Consider the following 10,083-nt stretch of genomic DNA (forward strand, 5'->3'; position numbering starts at 1 on the left):
GATCATATATGAACTGCGGATATGAAATCAAGTGAAGCTATGATCCTCGTAGTTATGAACGCAATTTTTGCAATTGCGTAAAGAAGCCTGAACATTTCAGGACTTCAACGGGGTTTGAACCCGTGACCTCGCGATACCGGTGCGACGCTCTAACCAACTGAGCTATGAAGCCACTGACTTTGGGAGCTGGTCATTTGTGGGTTCCAATGTTCCCGTGATGAATGAATGAATGAACGATGAAATGATGTATGAAATGGATCATATATGAACTGCGGATATGAAATAAAGTGAAGCTATGGGGGATCAAACCCCGGTAGAAGTGTTCAAAACCCGTTGAAGTCCTGAATTTTTCAGGCTTCTTTACGCAATTGAAAAAATTCCGTTCATAACTGCGAGGATCATAGCTTCACTTGATTTACTCTTTATATCGATAAAACGAGTGTCGGTCGCGATTGTTCCTGAGAGCCTGCTTAATACACCCGGATAATACGGACACTATGGCGTGTCCCCTTGGTTTCCGAACCATGAACCATTACCAACCCTCAAAGTTCTGACGATTGTCGATAGCGAGAATATCTGTCAAAAAGCACTTCTACCGAGATTATTTTCGTGAAGTATGACGATCAAATCAAGCTATAACGGCAGTAAGTTCCCGCGAAATTTGAAGCAACATGAGATTTCTAATATCCAATTTTCAGACGTTGTGCCTTCTGCAATGATCTAATTTTCCCTTGAGTGAATGATATTAATAAAACGACTAAATATATTTTCACAAATCTTGACATTATGCCTTTTTGCAGCGGAGTTATAGAGGTTTGAATTCGGCCAAGATCCCATACATTCACTTTAATTTAAAGGCCCACTTTCAACCGACATGCATTGCGTGCCGCGGAGCAATTTTCATATATGAAAATCCTGCCAAAGCTGAAATTCATCCAATCAGATCGCTACGATAAGCAATGCCAATTTTAATAACAAAAACAAACGGTCGAAAAGTCTGTCCGGTTGAAGGTGGGTCTTTAAGCCGCGTTTGACCCCCAACCAAGATGACGCCAGAAACCGTGAAAACGTCTATTCTTGTTCCTTACTATTTCACATTAATTGAGAAAACCCGAATCACTGGGTTTCAGTGTCACAATATTCTGTTAAAGAGAGGTTGAGTTGCATAAGACAAACAACTCCTTACACAGCAAAGTCGGTAATGGATAAAAGAATTAGTCATGCAGATGTGGGATCTGTTACTTTGGTGGCTTGTTTGGCTCTGCACGGTTCGTATATATATACAACAGTCTCTAGAATTCTGTAGTGTCAGTATTGTAACAATCATTCTTAAGTACTCTTGGTTTTCATGTGACGTCATCGAAAACTAAAAAATAAGGAATTATCAATCCTTTTGAGATTATAGTTTTTAGTTAGTTATTAGAACAGCTGAAGGCCTATCTTTTCACAAATTTTCAATTTGATAGGGTTTTTCGTCTTGTGATAAAGCAAGGTTGAAGTTCTAAGCTTTTGCGTGACACGATATTAAAATTGCGGTTGAGAATGCTATCACGTAGGTTAAAAAAGTGAGTTATCCGCTGAGATTTTGCAATCTGAACCGTCCTTGTATGAGAATAAGTACTCATATAGATGTTTATGAGCCCTCAGAAGACGACTACTGGCTTTTTATAGCAAAACTCGATAACATATGTTTTTGTTAGGTTCCGGCCGCCATATTTGTGTCCCTCAGAGGGACACAAACATACAAAGATTTGAGTAAAATATTTCTTCGAATATCTCCCGCACGAAACATCGCACAGATCTGAAGCTTTGCGAGACTGTTTGAATATATTCATCTTCTTTTATTTCTTTGATTCTTGCCTTTATTTGTTGAATGGTTTTGATGATGGTGTGACAGTGAAAACCAGCAATAAGCTGACACTCTAGAGGTATAGAAGACACTAAAAGAAAGCTATACTCAACGCTTTCTTCCAAGCTTGAATCAAACGCGACTTTTCTTCCCTCATAGCTTGAAGTCTAAAGTGGCAATTAACTCACATTTGGTATGCTTCAAAGTGATCGAAGCGTTCGAAGGCTCGTGGTCACATTGCAAGCAAAGCTTACGAAAACGCATTTTATGAATTCCGTTCATTCTCCGTGGAAAAACGCATGAATGTGCAAAATCGGCTAGTAGAAGCTCCGTATACACATGGCAAGCATGCGTAATAGCAATGACAAGATTATGATTGCGGGCTCCTTTTGGTCGCCCGCAATAATCTTTACCAAAAAAAAAAGAACACCTCCTCTTCATAAATTCCTTTAACACGATCTCGAAGTTCTTTTGGCTAAAAGTTTAAAGGCTGGATGCAGATGATACCACGAACGTGAGAAAAAACACCAAATACATATTAAATTTACTAAATCAGCACCGTTTAGAACTATGCATGTCCTTAAAAGACCACATGACCATTAAGCACGGATTGCGTGCAGCTAGTATAAATATTATTTTTAGACAAAAAAAATTAACAATACCATTGTATCCTTTAGAGCCTGATAACTTTGACGGCACCACTTAAGTCTAAACTTGTGCTTTCAAGGATTGCGTGACCATTAGTTTTGTCACTTAGGGCCGACTTACACGGTACGATTTTTGTCGCATGCGACAAGCTCACGACAGGCCTACGACATGACTTACGATTGTTGCAACGTTTTAAAAAGTGTTTTAAAATGCTACGACATTTTTTTGACGTACACAACAATCGTAAATCATGTCGTGGGCCTGTCGTAAGCCGTTGTCACATGCGACAAAAATCGTACCGTGGAAATCGGCCCTTAGATATATACAAATCTTATTATCACGGTTGAGTTACAGTTTCGCTTTTCTTTCTTCCCGAGTCGTTTGTGAACAATGACAAATACACTGACAAATAGAATCGGACAAAAGCCGAAAAGAGGTAGTTCGCTATAAAGAAGGCCCTATGAGGCCAGACTGTATCAATATTATTTTTAGACAAAATATCAAGGTTGAGAATGATAACCATGACATTTTGAGCATGAGCTTCTACTAATCACTAGATCTTACGGTTGAACGGATACTGTAAACCAAGTGTGACTACAATTGCTAAGCCATTGTTTATATGGACACAACTTCCATTGGGCGTAAACGTAGAATAAATTAACACGTTGCTAAAATCCAGTCATGCACAGTATTCAGTGACTTTCAATAAGAAGTACTGTTTGCAGTCCCTCGATCAGTGGCAATTGCGAACCCCAGAGCATAACACGCAGGTAAGTTTCAAGTATTGTCGAGATCTAATTGAACAACTATGCAACAGTCTCTAGCAATTACACCAGAAAAGTAACTTCGAGTTTTGCAGACAGATGCGAACAAAATTTTCAAAGATTGTGCAACACAACTTTTCCAGTTCCCAAGTTAAGGTCATAACGTTTAACTGATTTCCCATTTTAACTTCATCTCCTTGTTAGCGGTATCCAGATCTAATGGATTAATAGAACTTCTCGCGGTTTTCGCCAGCATTTATGATGTGTGGGGCAAACACAGATGAAACTACAGTAAATGTATGGTTTTGCAGCGGAATTTAAGCTTCAGTCTATAACTGCCCTATAAATGTGACCTCAGTTTCCCAATTTTTCACACAACTACATATCTTATTTACCCAACGGGAAGTTAGACCATTAGAAAAGGCCAAACAAACGAAAACTCGATGTGAAGGAATCCCTATATGGCAAAATAGATAGAAACATGGCTATTTTGCATAGTCAAATTGGCAAGCGTACTTTGCATTTTGAAATACAAACGTTGATTTAAAAACACATAACGGCATGGTTGAATGAAGTGATACATAACTTTTCTATTTTAACCAAATGACCTCTGAATCCTACTTCTATCGATTTCGCAGCTTTCAAAAGTTATCAAATCGAAACACGAGTTTTTCAACTTAGATACACAGACCTTGGTACGTAGTACGGTTAAGTTATAGTTTCCGAAGTTGGTTTTTAGTATAACATGGCATCCAGTGGGTGCAGGCATGTGGTTTTCGTTTCATTATGATAAATGAAATCAATGACCAGCTTTGCTCTCCCAAAACAGTGATCATGACGAGGTGGCAGTTGTTTTGAAACAGACAATCAAGCGAAAAGGAAAAGTGGGAGATTTTGCTTAGTGACCAAGATCAAATAATATTTAATGATGTTTAATTTGTCCATTCAGGAAAACAGGAAGACCTTATAGACAGAGACAACAACAGACTTTTGCCACCACACAGTAACATACTATTGGGATTACACAAGCTTAAGATGAACAAAATAGCTCTTGTCATTCTTGTTGCTGTCTTTGTACTCGCCGCTTTGGTTGTGGAGACTGAAAGCCAACTTGGAGGTTATGGAGGAGGTTTCGTGAAAAGAATACAGTTTAAAAAAAAGGTTTGACATCTCAAAAGTACCTTGCAAATTGGTTGTGTTGCTTTTGCTGGATGGGGCTTGACTTGACTTCTTGAGGTTTGGGAGAACAGAAGTGTTGGAGCCACAGTGATACTATAATGAATCACCATTTTCTCCTTCACATTAACAGAGCTGAAAAACGACTGCGCATGCGCCAGATAAGGCGCGCATTTCGTGCAAATTAACGCGAATGTGTGCCTGTGTCACTTTATAACTCTTGACGGTGTGAATTTTGGAACTGAATTCGTGGTGATTTCATATTTGTTTTTGAAGCATAAAATAGTTCACAACGTTTGGTCAAGTTTGCACACTAGGGTATTGCCCATGCAATCGCTTCAGTTTTCATCAATAAGATAATTTGGGCAGGGTTTTCTGAAATCACCTTGACAATTAATCATATTTATAATGAGTTAGTTAAACGTAACATATTAGTCCTTTTTTCTAAGAGGATACTTGAAAGTTGTCAACCTCTTCCTTGAGCCAAGGCAGCAGTTCATTTGGAGTGCTGTCACTCTGCAATAGCCACTTAACCTCCAGACTACCCCCATAATTAGCCAGCTGTCCAAAAGAAAACACCTTGTCAACTTGTCAAGTTGGAATAAACACAAGTACTGGAGTACATGGTAATAGTTTGTCCCTGTCTCAGAGATTTCTTCAATGATAAGGTAAATTGGTCGCTAGACTGGCCTCTCGGATTACACTCAGAAGTTCTAGTTGCACAATAGTGTGATCGATAACATTGCTTATTGCCGTAGTGAGGCTTGACATTTGGTGTATTGTTGTGTTAGAGAATCATTAACACTTGCCCACCAAAATACCCTGTGCAATCAACTGATACACCCATGTTCAGGAGGCTGCTGGCCCTTTAATTAATGGTCTCGAACACCATGTATGAGGAAAAGAACAGTTTGCTAAATGAAAGTGCAATGTCCAGGCCCTGCTTCCTGTTAATCCTAGGATTATTGCCTGAAAAATACTGCTTGAAAATGGCCAGAAAGTGGCACCTGAGCTACTTAATTGTAGTCTAGGTTCCACAATCTAGTCCAAATAATGATAATTTATTATTATTATTATTATTATTATTATTTTATTATTATTATTATTATTATTATTATTATTATTATTATTACTGTAATAATTCAACACACTTGGTGTCAACATCTAAGTCAAAACTTGAAAGATGGTACTTTGCTTTCCCCCTTGACTGGTCGTTTATTTCAAATCTATGTTCAACCCAACGTCTACGGCAAAATTATGAAAGACCCAAATCTAAGAACACTAGTTTAGGAAAACAGTTAAGGGTCATTGGTTGTATGTGTGGTTTTATAGTATGTTTATCTCATCACGTTTTCTTTGTCTTGGTTGTGTAATAAGAATGACTTTTTGTACTAATTTTCAGCAGTTTCCTGTGACTAGGAAGATAATATTTATTATGATATTGTAGACTATAGCATTGTAATATGCATCTCATGGACAATAACATTAATTTTAATTTTTTGTCCCTAGGGAGATGGATCCACCTGGTATTATTTTTGGAAGTTTTGTGAAATATTAACTCTAAAAGGATCGAGAAGAAATTCAGCGGGTTTATTTTTTCAGCAATAAACTACAATAATGCTATTGGGTTCACTTTGTCCGTGTTGGTAGTGTGGAACAAAAGACTGGATAAAGTCACTGAAAAATCCAGACAATGCTGTTGAGTAACAGTTAGCATTGTCTTTAGTACTCTTCACATTGTCAAACTTTTCAGTGTTTCTTCTTAGAACTGAATGCCAGTCGTAAACTTTTTTTCAGTTATGAACTTTTTGGACCAGCACAGAACTTTAGGGTACCACTTCTTTAAATGTTTTACTGATAAAACAAAATGGGGACATATTCAAGCAAAAAGATCACAGATCACTTTTGATCTGACGAGTTGCCAACCCAATAATGCTTCAGATACACATAGTGAAGACTAAAATGGTTTTGGTTTACATGCCAGAACACTTCCAAACACATTCAACAACAATTTATCAAAGAAATATTCAAAATTCAAAAAGATCTTCTTAAGCTTTGAGACCCACACGGAATAGCCCTTGCTCTGGTATTATACTGATGACTGGATTCCATCCACTTACACAATCATCTTTTTAGGATAATACCACCTAGGCCAGTCGGCAGATAGTGGTAGAGTGAACTTCTTCATGCTATACAGCTAAAAATATTAATTTTGTGGAATGCCCCTTTCAGGGGTGTTTCATATCTATAGTTGTCTATGCTTTTAAAGTTTTTGTTCAAACTCATCAAGAAGCATGCATGTGTGAAATGTCTCAAGATCGGTTTTGCAATATGGACTGTTGTCTGAACAGAGCCTTTTAAAATTTTTGTAGTTTCTTGCCAATTGTTAAATTTGATTTAACAAATCAAGGGGCAAATTAATTTGAGGGAAAAGTGGAGCTCAATTTGCCTTCTTGCGTCTTTGCATACTCCATTATCACGTTCAACTTGCTCGCAAAACATACGAATCTCTTTTGTAAGCGTGTCACCACTCACCACCCGGTCTATAATTCACAAGTTGTTTTCCTTTGTCGTTCAGAATATTATACAGAGTATCTGAAATGTCATAAGGTTTTTAAGCAACACGGATAAACAGGCATTGTCCTGTATCGCAACCACTTGCAATTGGCGAACTAATCTTCATCGATTAGTTCGACGCTCTCGCCAATTCCACCGGCTGAACATCGCCAAAACAGGCTTACTGGGAATTTCTGGTCCTCCCAGCAAACCAACAACTTGCAAAAATGTATGAGAAACTTGCGACAAAAAGTCAGCACTGTCAAAAACGTATTTATTAACGATTAAATAATATATGAAATGGATCATATATGAACTGCGGATATGAAATCAAGTGAGCTTCACTTGAAAGTAAACGTTGCAGCGCTGGTTACTTCGATTCACCGTATCATGAGTCACACGAAAGGTGCATTTAACGAACGAAAATTTTATTTACACAATTTCTACCCAACTCAATTTTTGGAGAAACATCCAAACTCGTCAAAGTTTGTAACAAAATTCCTATCTTTCAAAAAGCGGCATTATTTTTTTAAATTTAATCAACGCCTGTCATCTTCCGGCGAACAAATAGTCTTTTTGAATGAGCGCGCCCTTGAGCCTGCGTTTATTGCCGCGGATCAGTGACTTGCGCAGTCGTTTTTCAGCTCTGTCCTTTACATTTTTAAAGACAACCATGTCAGTAGTTTCTGCGATATTTTGGTCAGGGGTGTACACAGCTCACAACTGGTAAAGCCTGCGACAGAAAAAGGCTCAGACTGAAGATTAGCAGCTAGCGTGCTTTCCCTGACACTATTTCTGATCGCTTGTCGTTTGTCGCTGCACAAGGGCCATGTTTCTTTGTGTCTCAAACAAAAGAAAACAGTCGCACAGTTTTTGCATAAAAAGGAATTCATTCCCAAGAGGCTTGACTTCCCTCTTCCACATTACTGTATAGGGACGCAAAGCTGGCCGAAGTGCCGATAGTTCGAAATTTGCATGTAAGCAGTAATATCATGTTGACAAAGTTGATCAGGAAAACACAAGTTTTAACATTTATCTTATCTGAACTTTCAGAGAAAAGCACGAACCATCCATCCGTTTTTTGCTCGTGGTCATAAGAGCGGCTTGGATGCGACAGCGCAGGGCAAAGCTGAGCAAAGAAGAATGAATGAGATAGTTCAGTGGTTCCCACGATAAGTCACCCAGTCACCTTGCTCATAATAGTGATTTGTTCTTTGCAAAAAAGTAGCTTTAACGTTAAAGGAGTATCCTTCATTTGTAACCACATGATAACCACTGTATCTTAAGATTAGCAAAAGATCACAGATCTCTCGACACGCCTTCTTATAACTTCATAGATTGGTTGTAAATTCATTAGAAGGTAAGAAAGTTGTTCTTTTTGACAACATGGTAAAGATGAATTAATAGGCTAGTCAACGAGTAATGAATGAATAAACACTTTCAATTGTAGACCTGCACTTGCGGTTTTACTGACTTTTGGGGTTCTCTAAATCCCTGATCAACTTGTGCCTTTTATTCCAGTTCCTAGGAAAAGCATCAACTTTCCAGGAACAGCTAATTCAGAATGAATCGTATCATTCAAGCACTTCACTGACGATTCATGTTCATTAAATTTCACTTTAATTGAGAAAACCCAAATCACCGCGTTTCGATGTCAGAATACCGTTTTGAAGAGAGGTTGAGTTGCATTTAGACAGAACCCGTTACACACGTGGGACAGTGCGTGCAAGAACCTGAACAATTTAACCAAGTTAGAATTATCAAGGCCATTTACGTAGATTAAGTAACGCCTTCAGACTGTCTTTGCCATTGAAGAACTCAGTCCTGTAGCGATGAATTGATATCAGAGAAACAAATTTTCAATTGCTCCTTGCGACGATTCATAGCGAGACTGATTATATCAGTTGAGATGGAACGAGTTCAAAGGGAAAAAGCCAAAATAATCCAGGATCGAACAAAGTCGAAACCATGACTATGCGGTTGGGCCACACTCTAGTACCTTCTGACAAGCCATCTGCAGGCTAGTCAGGCAAAAGCCTAGCCCCCCGGCAGACGTCCTTTTTTTGGTGACGAATCCCTAAGAGCGTCTGCGTGAGAGGCTAGGGAGAGCCCTCATTGAAGAGCAAAGGTTTTTCATAGTTATAAGATGTACCTTATACTTTCCGGCTGGGATCACGTGAATGTAATTCTTGACCAAAACGCCTTGAGTATGACTAGAGTCGAAAAATATAACAGTATGGATGATAAAAGCTGTGGAATCATTCCAATAGGCGATGTTTGAGTCTGCTATTTATATAATGGTATAATGCAACCTTTAATTATTAAAACTAAAATTTATAGTCATTTTAGCATGCTATAAATATTTATAAATGCATTCATCTGCATGGAAGAAGCTCAGGCTTGGGCTCACGTGTTGTAGTGTAAAGGGGCCTTGTGTTATTGAACACAACCCTGCGGGACTAAACATGATGTGAGCATCGCCATTTTTTGCCCTTCTGGGTCATAACCCAAAAGAAAGCAAATAAGGACCTCTCTTCCACCCCCTCTCCCCAACACAATTGACATCACGGCGTACTTGAGGAGATCGAGCACACCACCATCCTGGCATAGACGATTTCGAGTTAGGTAAATTTTATAATATCACCCTGTTCTTGGTAGAGGATCCCGAACTTTAAGAAATGTACTAAAATGTGAAAAGCACGAAATGCCCATTATTAAATTCTCATGCTCGTGCCTTCCCGTTATTCAGCTAAGGTACCGTATGGCCGTATATGGAAACTTTTTTTGTTGGTCATTTTAGTGACACTGAAACAACTTTATGTCGTTTTGTATCATGGAAACTGGTCAGGGTTAAAACAGTTATTCCCTTTGCGCTTGATGGATCGAAGTTTGGTTGTAGCCTCGTTGCCTATGCAAAGCGTGCTCAAGGAATAGACCTCTTTAGCTTTACATTTTGTTTTCCCATTTCAGACCACGTGATGTTCTTATGGGAACTTTCCTTTTGTTTTTTCATAAGTTATTTGTACACAAGCACGTGCATAACTATTAAGACGGCATTTGAAAGTTACACAAAGCGAGAATACGATTGGT

The 10,083-nt window shown here is 38.5% G+C and overlaps 1 long non-coding RNA gene across 1 annotated transcript; it reads left to right on the top strand.

Annotated features, from left to right (window-relative positions):
• Positions 1–3,149: 3,149 nt before the first annotated feature.
• LOC138003565 (uncharacterized) lies at positions 3,150–8,442 on the top strand. Its single transcript, XR_011123606.1, has 3 exons — positions 3,150–3,267; positions 4,211–4,422; positions 8,047–8,442. It is a non-coding gene; the product is annotated as an uncharacterized lncRNA (long non-coding RNA).
• Positions 8,443–10,083: the final 1,641 nt, after the last annotated feature.

The sequence above is a fragment of the Montipora foliosa genome, chromosome 5, assembly GCF_036669935.1.
Source record: "Montipora foliosa isolate CH-2021 chromosome 5, ASM3666993v2, whole genome shotgun sequence".
Lineage (NCBI taxonomy): Eukaryota > Metazoa > Cnidaria > Anthozoa > Scleractinia > Acroporidae > Montipora > Montipora foliosa.